Raw genomic sequence first — 13,179 nt, forward strand, 5'->3', positions numbered from 1 at the left:
TTTATTTAATATGTAAAAACACTTTTTATCATTTAAAAAAATGAACTCCTAAGAAATTAATATCTCAAGTCCAAACTCAATACTTTCTTTGTCATCTCACTATAATATGAGTTAGAATCCTTACTCATTTGTGTAAAACTCTCTACCTACTTCTAGAATAATGGCCTTTTAGGAATGGCTAGCATTATGGCTCTAAGTCTCCAAGAAGGCTCATCTGCCTTGACCCTTATCCTGAGTGAGTAATTCACTTTTATATCTCAACAACTATCTGTCTGCAAAGCCTAATGCTTGATGCCACCTTTGAGGTTGGATGTTAACGTGATAACAACCTTTGAGGGGCACAAACTGTGCAGGTGAGCATAGTCCACTCCTGGTGTTATCTACGACACACTATAGAGACCCATTGTGATCTCCTTTATGGTTTTGTCCACTAACCTTATATCTATTTTAGAACACAAGACATATTTTATCAACTTAACCCTTGTTCTGTCCTTACCTAGGTCTCAGCGTAGGTGTCATTACCTTTCAAAGAATATCTCTGGTCACCAAATTTAATGCTGCTTTTACCCAACATGACCTTTCAGCCACATCCTCTACTTTGTTTTCTTGATAGCAAATTTATAACAAAAATATCAAATTTATCTTACTTATGGCTGTGTTATTTTTTTCCCTTCAAATACCTGAAGCTGTACTGGAAATGAAGTAGGAAAAGCTCAATGATACTCTCTGAATGATTCCCACATGCGGTGGCTAAGAGGACCCACAAAGTTAGGTGTTTACATAAAACCTTCTGAGGAGACATAGTTTCACCCTCCTGGGACCCACCATGTAGCAGACCTTTGCTGGCCCCCTCAAAGAAGAGTGATAAAGAAACTCCCTGAGAAGCATGTGGCCCACAGAATAACAAGGTTAAGGAGTATATGATCCTTAATCAGAGACTGAAAAGACATCAGCCTTTTAAACAAAAATAATTTGGATTAAGAAATGGAAACAGCCTACTGCGTTGTCCCAACTTAGATCCTTGCTGCCTCTTGATGAATCACCAAAGGGGCTGAGGACGTTTGGCACAAACTGTTCAGACTGTAAGACGTCAGATAACTATCTGAAGCACTATTGAGAAACCTAACAGCTTTTATTTAAAAATACTGATTTTCTCACATTTCTCATCAGGGTGTAGAAATCTTTACCTTTTAACAAATACTAATTTTAAATACATATTTTGTTTAATAAACACAGTTCAAGTACTAAAGGCTTATTTTACATTATAAAACACTTTTGCCCGTGCCTTCCTCTCTCTGCCTTTTGATAGATCTCAAGTTCAAGTGCTAGAACTTTTTTTGGTTCACTCTTTGAGATTCTGATGATAATGTGAAGTCATGAGAAGCAGCTCAGCGGAATGTGCCTGTCAGTCATTGTACATTGTGGATCATATTTTTGTCATCGATGATTCAACTCAAGATCACTGAATTTTCTGAGATCCTGTGGGGGCAGATGAGGATAGCTTGTCCTGCAACTTGTCAGAATCCAAATAACTGCTCTCTAGTTCTGTTTTAGGTAGATCTTCTCTCTTCCCAAGGCTCAGTTACTCCCTCTCTATGCCACAGGAGCAGATGAATGGCTTTAAAATCAGTACGGAATAGTAGGGGGGGGTCTCACCGATGCTCTATTTTTAGGGATGAAGTGGGAAATGCTTCATTAGATGACAATTATAGATCCCCTAGGAATGCATGTGGAAATGGTTCCCCCAACTTAGGCAGCATTGAGAGAAAAATATTTTTAATGGATTGTGTTCACATCACTACCATCATCACCATCCACACTCCCTTAGCGGAATTTGTGCAAATGCCAGCTGAGATTTGATTAGATAAACTGTTAGACAACTTGGCATAAAGTTCCCAGGTAAAGGTGACCTTTGAACTTGTGTAGGCAATCAGAATGCGCAAGCTACCCAGCGACCAATGATGGTCAGCTACAGTGAAGTCTCTACAAACTAGTGGTGGGGGGTGTGATGAGGGGACATTCAGCAGTGTGAGAACTAGTGTCTTACACACCCGCTGCACAAAGACAGGGGCCTGGTTTTCCCAGACCTTCCCAGATGCAAAAAGAGAAACCAGAAGGGTAAGTTTTAAATGGCCTGTGGGTATCTCTATCATCTACTATGAACTATAGCTGAAGCTCCACATCTATGAATCAGTGTAAGATATGAAACTGTAAATGTGGAAATAAAGATATATATATTTGTGATGAGAAATAAAGTATGTATAACAGACCCAGCTACTCACTCTATGACCAGAAGCACCTTACTACTCCCATGTTGTCATGTGATTATCTGTGGCTCTTGTTAGATACTCTACACGTGCAAGGTCTTTCATGTTACATATTGCTGTCTTTAACCAAATGCTCAATATATGGAGAAGCTTGAGAAAGAGGTGAGCAGGAGCTATGCAGATTCAGTAGTTACATATGATGTTATCACAAAATATAACATTATAAGAATCTAGTGTCTAAATAAGTACAGTGATTGCAGTGTGCTCTTTATCAGCCATTATTAGAATTTAGCACAGTCAGTGGAGTGTCCATTAAGTGGTTGTTCAATAAACGTGCTTGGGTTGATCTTCAAATGAAACTTCACACTTCTCTATAACATAATGACTACTGCAAGGTGTATAACTTGTGTCTGGCACAACAAAACTGTGTGTGTAAGAGGACAGGCTACCCCATATATAAATCCCAATTATGCCTAGACTCAAAGTGATGCCAGCTTTCCAATCTCCCTGCCATCCTATAGTGTCCTTTCTGATGTCTTCCACACTGCAGTCTCACAAACACACACACAGGGGAAGGGTGGGGGCACTTTCATGATATCCTTTAAGATTAGTCCCCAAACTGACATCAGGTACACCATGATAATCACATTCAGACTGACAAAGGACAGGATCCAAGCAGGAAGAACACCAAGTATGTAACCCTGAACCTGCATTTCTTCAGATTACATTCTTAGCAAGGCAAAAATCAAACTTCACAAGAGTCCCTGAAAAATGGTTTCCAAGTCAGGTCTGACTCCCTTGTTACTTAATAGCTATCAGTTTTAGTTTTAACAAAAGTCCTGTGTACCTACAGGTTGCCTAAGACCTTCAATGTTTATTATTTGCTTTTGCAAGATATAGTATCAAGAGCCATAAAATATTACTCTTCTTAATATCTTATAAAATGAAAAAGCCAAGTCCTAGGAAAAACATGGTATGAGATTTTTCTATTAGATCCTTGATGTGTTTAGATACCTTTGTGTGGTTTATTTTTAAAAATAATTATGAATTTATCAAAATTTTATAATGTATAATAAATATTCTAAAAACCAATGATAACATTAGCTTTTAGTCATATATCCCAGAAAATATGTAAAGTCATAGAAACTATGAATATATGATAAACAACTGTAACTTCTAAGAAACATATAATTTTTAATATTAAAATGTTCTTCAGTTTTGGAAAATATCTGAATACTTATTGTATACATGTTTATGTGTTTATGTAAGTTTTATAGATATATTCATATATATTTATAGCTAAATATGTATTTTTGCACACACATAAGGAATTCTTATAATTCAATAACAAAAGATGAACATAACTTTAAAATTTAGGCAAGAGTAGCATGGAAGAAAGAGGAAATAGTAGGACCCACAGGGTCCTGGAAACCTACAAGAAGAACTTTATGACAGGCAGATCTGGATCCTGGGGTCCTCCTCAAACTAAGGCACCAGCCAAGGAGAATATAGGCAGTAAGCTTCGAACCCCTACCAAGACCTAGCCGACGAACATGATACTCTCCACCGTTGAGTGGAGAATGAGATCTGACTCTCACATGAACTCTGGTGCCCCTTTTCTGACCATGTCCCCCGGATGGGGAGACCTGGTGGCACTCAGAGGAAGGATAGCTAGTTCCCAAGAAGAGACTTGATATTCTGAGAGCATATATAGGGGGAGGAGGTCTCCCTCAGTCACAGACATAGTGGAGGGGAGAAGGGGAGAAATAGGAGGGAGTGAAGAATGGGAGGAAACGGGGGAAGGGCTAACAATCGAGATGTAATATGAATAAATTAATAAAAAAATAAAATAAAATAAAATTAGCAAAGGTCTTGAATGACCATTCTCCTCAACAAACTTTGCTGTTAGAAAAATGCAAATCAAAAACCCCAATTAGGCACCACTGGTTATGGACACCACAGTGATCTTCATAATAGCCAATAGACATAAGCAGTCTGTCAGACCAGTAGTGAAGGGCTAAGCAGACTGTGTATGTATACATATATATGCATAAAAGTAGTTTCACATATCACAATATGAATGAATGAATGAATGGAGTTATACATACTAAATGAAACCAACCAAATAAAAAGGTATTTTATATTCCACTTATGCAGAATGTCCAGAATAGGAAAATACAAAGGGATAAAATTCAGATTGGAGGATGTCAAAGAGTTGGGAGAAGAGGAAATGAAAAACTGCTTACTGGAGATGAGCTTTTATTTTGGAATGACGTGAGTTGGCAGACAGCAGAGGAGTTGGCTAGAGTAGTAAACACCGCAGTTCTAGTCACTTTATAGGGGTAGAATTGCATGCAAATTTCACTTCAGTAAGTTTTGGTGAGCCTTGCTTTTGTGTTATCTCAATCTTCAGTATAAGAGATCCACAAGAACCTCCATGCTAACTCTATAAACAGCACAGCAGAGTGTCTGTTGTGGGAGAGTGCGTTCTGGACAGCTCCTGGTATTGAGTACTCTAATGCTTTAGAGATACTTCTTTGATAGATTATTCTTTCCAGAAAGACAACAACACACTTACCTTTATATATAAAAAAAAAAAAAAAAAAAAAAAAAAGTTAGGATGTAAGTTCTACTTACTCTAACTATACCTCTATGTAAAACAAAGAAGAAACTAGCAAGTTTCACCCCAGGCTCCTTTTATCCCACATCCATGTTTCATACCCGGTGTGCAGTCAGATGATTTAAGCCTTGCAGGTCTCAAACCCCTGCATCCTGGTCTTTCAGTTTCCTGATCACTCTTCCAAAGAGATGTTTACCTACCCAACCTCACCCTGTCCCAAGCTGTTGCTGTCTTCAGTTTATACGGTGGAAACTGGGATACCAATCCTAAGTATTTCTAATACCCTCTAAGAAATCTTTAGCTGGTGAAGAAAGAAAAATTAATCAATTAATGTAACAAACCTTCACTGTCAGTTGGGAAAGGAAATAGAAGTGTCTCAAAGGGTGAACACTGAATAATCACATGACCTAAAAAAAAAAATCTGTTCCTAGTTATTTGTACAAAATAGTTAAAGATATACCCACGCCAGATCTTGTCCACAAATGTTCAAAATGGCACTATTGAAAATAGTCCAAAGGTGAAAATAATCAAAATGTTCATCAAGTGATAACTGAACAACCAAAACACTGTATTGTATACACACTAGTGTATTATTCAGCCATTAAAAATGGTTAGTGGCTCCTGCGGCAGTAAAGATGAACTTTAAAGGCACTGTGCAAATCAAAAGGTGTCAGACATAGGCTTCATGAGGGTGGCTCTAATAGTGTGAAATGTGAAGCATAATCTAACATGTAAATCATATAGATTGGCAGTTCTCAAGGGCTGGGAAAGGGAATTGCTGATGAGAGATGGCTGATGAGGTTGGGTTTACTTCTTGGAAAGATAACAGCATTGTGATGGCAACAGTGGTCAATTCTCTGCGTATACTCAGGAACGCCTGATCACATGCCCCAGTGACCACTGTTCAACATTGTGAGGCCTTGAACTTGGCTTATCTGACATCTGTGAGTGGATTCAGACCTAGAGCGAATTATAAGAGGCTTAAGGGCTGCATAGAATAAATGACAGCTATTCCTATTCTCAGGGATTTGTTTCTCATTCGTGAACTGAAAGAAAATCCTGGCCTTAATCAACAGAAAAAAAATTTTTATTCTATTCAACCTATTGCCTTTAAAAGACCTGGCCTACATTTGAGTGTCCTTATTAATTCAGGTGGAAAGCAAAAATTAAAGTCAACAAATTTTTTTTCAATTTTTAAAATTAATTTACTTTGTATCTCTATAGTAGCCCCTCTCTCCTCTTGCCCCAGTCTTATCCTCCCTCATCCCTCATTCCCCCTCTCTATTCCTCAGAAAAGGGGAGACCCTGCTACTCACCCACTCCTGCTCATTAGATGGCATCAGGACTGAGTGCTTCATCTTCTCTGGTGGCCTTGCAAGACAGCCCACCAGGTGACCTTGATCAAAACACAGGCCACAAAGTCCTTGTCAGAGACAGCTTCCACTCCCCTTATTAGGGGACCCACAGGAAGCCTGAGCTGCCCATCTGCCACATCTGTCCAGAGGGCCTAGTTCTAGTCTATTCATGGTTCTTAGTTGGTGCTTCAATCTCCTCAAGCCCCTCTGGGCCCTGGTTAGTTGGCTTTGTTGGTCTCCTTGTGGAGCTCTTGTCACCTCCAGGTCCTTCTATCCATCCCCCCTTACCTTTCCACAAGCTTCCATGCACTTGGTTCAATGTTTGACTGTGAGTATCCACATGTGTTTGGATATGCTGCTGGGTATAACCTTTCAGAGAACAGCTATGCTAGGCTCCTGTCTGCAAGCATAGTAGAGTATCCTTAATAGTGTCAAGGGTTGGCTCTCTCCCATGTTGTAAGTCTCAGATTGGGCCAGACATTGGTTGGACATTCACTCAATCTCTGCTCTATCTTTATCCTTGCACATCTTGTAGGCAGATTTAATTTTGGATCAAAGCTTTTGTAGTTGGGTTGCTGCTGTTCCCCTCCCTACACTAGGAGTCCTGTCTAGATAGAGGGTGTTCTCTTCAGTCTCCATGACCCCTGTTACTAGGAATCTCAGCTAGAGTCAAACCCATATCCTCCCAGGAGCCTACATTGTCCTAGGTCTCCAGCTTCCCACAGAGATGCCTCCACTCATGGTTTCTTTTCTCTCTGTAGGCCCTCTGTCCTCCTACTCTACCTCATCCCCTACTTTCCCCAGGTCTGATCTCCACCCTCATGTATTTCTGTGTTCCCTGTCCTACCTTGTTCTCTCTCTCCAATCACTTCTGCTGTCTATTCTATTTCCCCTTCTGTGAGATTTAATCATCTTCCCTTGAGTCCGCCTTGTTGGTTATCTTCTATGGGTCTGTGAATTGTAGTGTGTTTCTCCTGTACTATATGGCTAAAATCTGCTCATAAGTGAGTACATACCATGTGTGTCTTTCTAGGTCAGTGTTATCTCATTCTGCTGTTTTGATGGTGTAGGTTAGGACTAGAATGAATATTATATTTTGTACCAAGATATTCATTCAAGTTTTCTTTTGAATTTATCATTTTTATTTCATCATTTTCATTAATGTCAATTGCCCTATACGATGCACTTATTGAGGATAATAAAATGTTGGATACAAATTGGTAAGTCAAGCCACAATTCAGATATTCAGTGCAGCATTATTTTGTTATGCTTTATGCCTAGAAGCTATGACAAAGGGGTCCAGAAATGTAGTAGGCATAGTCATTGATTTCTTATTGACTGACTTATGGCAAAGGATGATGATGGGGACTATAGACCAGATAGATGAAAAAGCAAAAGACTGTCTCTTTGACTTTCGGAAAAGCCAACAGGTCATTTTCTATAGTGATCTATCAACAGAAAAGGATTTTTTTTTTTAATGGAAAGGGATTCTTATGGAAATGGGAGTAAGAGGTTGGTCTATGTGTTCCCTGCAGCACAGCATCAAAGAAGGGCCCTTGTAAGGGGCCTTTCAGCAAGGGATGGCCAGACTGAAGAACTTCAGCCACAGATGTGACCTTGACCACAGAACAAATGACTTCAGTTGTTTACTACAGAATGAAAACATACAAAATCATTTTCTAGCTTTGAAAACAAAATTAAAGCAACTAAATGATAAATTGAACTAAAATAAACAAAGCTCTATTTAAAACCCAGCAATGGGCTCCATGGCTTTACACAACATCCTGCATCGTTTTATCACTTCAGTGGCACCAGAAAGCTGGGTCTATCTTCACTATCCATCTGACTACACGTGACTTGGCACTGCCGAACAAGTCCCAGGCTGGGGCAAAGCTGATTACAAAGCACAATGAATAGACGGCAGTGTTGATGACTTCATTTTACATTTCCTGAATTTTTTTTAGTATTCATATCTCAAATGTTAAGTTTCCTAATGGCTGAAGTTGTTTCCTTTCTGAGACTTTGAAAATGACAATGTTTTAATTGGTTCACATTAAAGCCTCTTAGAAGCTTGAAGAAGAAAATCTTTCCAGATGAGCAAGAGGTTGGATAAATGTAATGACATATGGTTTGTTTTTTTATAGCTACAATATGCAAAAAATAGTAGCATAGCACATGTATTCAATGATATATATGTATTTATACACATAAATATATATTCTGCTTATACATTATGAGATAAGATTCTTTTGTACAAATGTGATTTTGTTTTCTTTCTCTTTCTTGTTCCCTTTAGGAATAAAAATAACAACTGAAACTTAGAACAATTTTAAACATCTCATTATACAAGGGATCTTACAAAAGATAAAATCAAAGACTGTTAAGCCACGATGCCACACAGTCCCCTGAACAGACTCATAAGTAAGTTGCCTACAGGGTCTCAGAGCCGCAGGGCAAGAAAACTGTCCATCCATCTTATCAGGGAGCCTCCCCTCCTGCACAGGAATCCTTCAAATCTTTCCAGATGGATGGCCAGGAACTGATTCTTAAACTTCTCTCAGGAAGGATAATTCTCACATCCTCTGGCTCACTTAGAATACCCACCTCCTAATCTCTTCCTTTTCGTCCCTGCATCCATCAGCCCATCGGGTCATTCATGAAGATATGAAGGGTATCTGACCATTACATTCTACAAACTGATTTTTTTTTTTTTTTACTGCTTTCAACCTTTTCCTAAATCTTCAAAGCCAAACAAAAACAAAAACAAACAAACAAACAACAAAACCAACTGACAAAAACAGTTCCCTCAAATACTACACATTAAGTGGGATTTTGCTTTTGTTATTGTTGTTGTTGAGGGTTTACACTTACTTTTATGAAATTCTTCTTATAGAGAAGTGTATTCTAAGCCATAAGGGGCTCTTTGCCATCCTATCCTCTGAACTTCACTTGTTTTACTTCATTTCTACTCAGTAACTGAAAGGGGAAACTTTTCATTTCCAAATCAATTGGCGAATTAGTGCTAATACCCCACATCTAACAAGCATCACTTTAACTGTTTGGTATGGAAAGTGTCATGATATGGAAGCAGATTCACATAACACTCACCATATGTTCATCACCAATCTGAACGATAGCAGTGTTGCCTATGATGTTATCTATGCTTCCATCTAACCTGTACATACACCTTTATATAATATATTTTATTATCTATAAATGTATATGTAATACATACATATCGATACCTGTGCTGCCTATGATGTTATCTATTCTTCCATCTAACCTGTACATACACCTTTATATAATATATTTTATTATCTATAAATGTATATGTAATACATTACATATTTAGGTAAACTTTACAAAAATTGAAATCACTCATTTTGGCTTGGATCTTTTGACAATCATTGCAATAAAGAATTTTTTTCACTGGGTGTAGTGGTGCATGCCTTTAATTCCAGCACTCGGGAAGCAGAGGCAGGTGGATCGCTGTGAGTTCAAGGCCAGCCTGGTCTACAAAGCGAGTCCAGGACAGCCAAGGCTACACAGGGAAACTCTGTCTTGAACCCCTTCCCCCCAAAAAGAACTTTTTCCTAGTCGGGTAATGGTGACAGCACTCGGGAGGCAGAGGCAGGCAGATCGCTGTGAGTTCAAGGCCAGCCTGGTCTACAAAGTGAGTCCAGGACAGCCAAAGATACACAGAGAAGTCCTGTCTGGAAAAAAAAAAAAGACAACAACAAAAGAAAATTTTTCTTACCATAAACTTCTATGCAAGGAAATTTATCTGCATTGATGTCAGTATACATTGTTGGTGTCTTGTTTTTGAAATTCTATTGTATTATATATAATTCTATGTCACAATTTGTCAATTCTTTCTCTTGTCAATGAATATAATAATTATAACTATGATATATAACACTTTTTTGAACACTTACTACAAGCCTTCCTCTTCCTAAGGTGGATGTGTTATTATTCCTTTTAGGTTGAATTTTGCTGCTGTTTTGTAGAACAGTTTGAACCAGATAGTCAGAGAATCCTAACAGATGTGTGTTAAGGAGATTTCTTTGTACTCTACCTCAGGGCTCCACACTATGACCTACAGCTATATAAACTTTTGTCAGTTGTTTGTGTGTTCTTTCAATTTAAATACATTTGTGAGTAAACATGTATTTGTTCTCATTCTAACACACACACAAAAAAAGTAGTCTGATATATGGCTAGTCAATGTTTCTGTCTTTTTTTCCAATTAACAACTTATCTTGGAGTTCTTCTATACTGATAAACAAACATTAATGATGTGTCCTCCAAAAGGGGTCATAATACAAAGTACTCTGTACACAATACATTATAACCCTCCTTCCTGTAGACTTTCTGCAAGAATGCACTAGGAACTGTTCCCAGACATTTTTAGTCTCAATATCCTCAAGAGCAGACAAAAATCAATGTACAGCAACATCACACCCTACATGACATCCAGCCAAAGTGAAGTCCTCAGCAGGACCAGCTACATAATGAGTGCAAATTACAAATGTGGAATCTCAAGACAGGAAGACAGAAGGACTAAGGCAGGCATTGAACCTTCTAAGCAGGTGGTCCTGAATAGGTGCATCCATTGACAACACATGGAAGTTGTCCTTTATCCTAAACCCCAGAACGAACTTTGCAGGCTATGTACCTTGTTTTACCTTGTTTTATTATATTTCATAATATAAGTATTTATTTGATTACAAATAAGTAAAATCAACATTTCAGGAAGGCAAATGATATCTATCAGTGCTGAATACTACTGTCAACCAAAGGCATCCCATGCTATCCCCAACAGAACAACACATGACTTCTCTGCTTCAAGACAAGCTTAAATATTAATCCTATAGACATATTCTTACCACTTTTTCTGCCTCATGTCTAACTAACTGAGCAGCTGCGGTGATGGGAGCTAGAGACCAAGTAGAGGCTGATGTTATCTCAGCACCTATATTGTCTCATAACACATGCTGATTAAGAAGCTGATTTGCTCCTCCTAGCATTGGGGGGAAGAGAAGTGTGCGATACAGAAAACTCCTGGATTATTATAAGAGTTATCTTTATGGTGTCCTTGCCTTCAAGAGCCATGAGTGGTAGGCTGGATGTAGAGTTAGAGAAATTTTCCTGGAAAAAAAAATGGGGATGGTTACTTCCAACGTTGCAGAAGGCAGGTAAGGTGGAGAGAAGTGCTGTGCGGTGAGATGCTGAGAAAAGGTTTTACCGTGACTCTGGAGTTACGTTTATGGCTTTTAGACATCTTAGATATCACGTGCACAACCCCCTGCTTAGGGATGCTTCACAAACTGGTAGTATCTAAAAAGGAAAAAGAGGGAGGGAGAAAAGTAGGAGATGAGAAACAAGAGAGGAAAATGGACAATGGGATAAAAGGATCAGAAGACGGCAAAACATTTAATAAAGATGTGGCTGTTACACTCCTGCCGGTTGTAGCCGTAAAGAGCAATTTAATCCTGCCCTGAGCAGTCCAACACCTTCAAGCTTATCAGTGCATTCGGGTCACTTCTGCCAGACCTGAAGCTGGACACCTGTCTCTGCTCTTTCACCCCATCTGCTGGTTCTGCCAAGAGCTGTCCTTGAGTCAAGACACCAGCAGCACCCATGAGAAGGTTTACATGGATAATTTATATCACTGTGCTTTCCAGCTTAACCTGTTCATCGATTTCCTCAGGGCTTGAGAAAATGCTGATTCTTTAAAACAGATCTGAGGCATGAGACTGTCCTTTTTTTTTTTTTTTTTTTTTCAGCTTTTTTTTTAAATTGGAAAATAAAATAATTCATATTACATCTCATTTGCTATCTCATCCCATGAGAGACTGTCCGTTTTTAAAAGGGTCTCTCAAATACATGTTTTTGGACCTCTCTCTGAGTACAAGGGCTTTATATCATCAATAGCGACTAGCTTAAAACCCCTCAGTAAGGTCTCCCAACTGGCATGGACACTGATACCTATTTCTTAATGTGTTTTTATGTCCACCAGTTAGTTTAATGTACATATTGAATAATTCAATTCATTCAGGGTACTCCTCATGTTCCTCCAAGTTCCACATAAGTTATCAATTGTATCATGGAGTGGATACATTTGGACACTGAGATTTAGTTGGGAAATAGAATATGAGTTTCATTTTAAACAAATGTTTAACCTCTGCTCTTTTCTCACAAATCAGCAATAGAGTCACAAGGAGAGTGTGCGGCTTGACCAAGGTCACACAGCCTGTTGGTGACAGTAGCAAGAAAATCTACATAGGACCACAGGAGGCTCATGTTGTCTGTTAGGATGCCTTGGTGGTTTCCCGTCTTCTACGTCTTTCTGTTGAAATGATTGGAATTGTATCTGCTATGTACTGTAATTAGTAAGGACCGATATACGTGCTGGAAGTTAGAAAACGCAACAGCATGCATCTCAGTAATTTTCTTCACATGGCTTTCTCTTGTATTCTAGTGCCCCAGCCCTTCTCACTTAAAACTAGATTTAAAACTTTATCACGAGATGAAAAAGAAATACCAGACCCTTGGCTATCATCATCACTCACCATGGCTGTTCTCACTTTGAGTTCTCCTATGTCTCATTAATATGGCGCACATTACATTTTAATTGATGTTCTAAAAACTCCCCACACAAAGAACACAGATTTGTTCCACACCATGTGGGTGAGTGGCTTATTGATATGTGTGCACTTGGGTGAGTGAATGATTTGTTTGCCTAGATGAATGATCAATCAGCTATTCAGGAACTCATGGTGGCCAAATAGAAAATCAAGGGACAGGACCCTCAAAGGAGGTTAGGCTCATTTGACGTCAGCATTCACTTCGGAGAAGTGAAGTGGTTTTTCATGCCTGACCGAGACTGGAGGGTGGATTTCGAAATTGCCCTTTCCATCCCCAAACAGAAAGGCAC

The sequence above is a fragment of the Acomys russatus genome, chromosome 24 (genome assembly GCF_903995435.1).
Source record: "Acomys russatus chromosome 24, mAcoRus1.1, whole genome shotgun sequence".
In the NCBI taxonomy this organism is placed as follows: domain Eukaryota; kingdom Metazoa; phylum Chordata; class Mammalia; order Rodentia; family Muridae; genus Acomys; species Acomys russatus.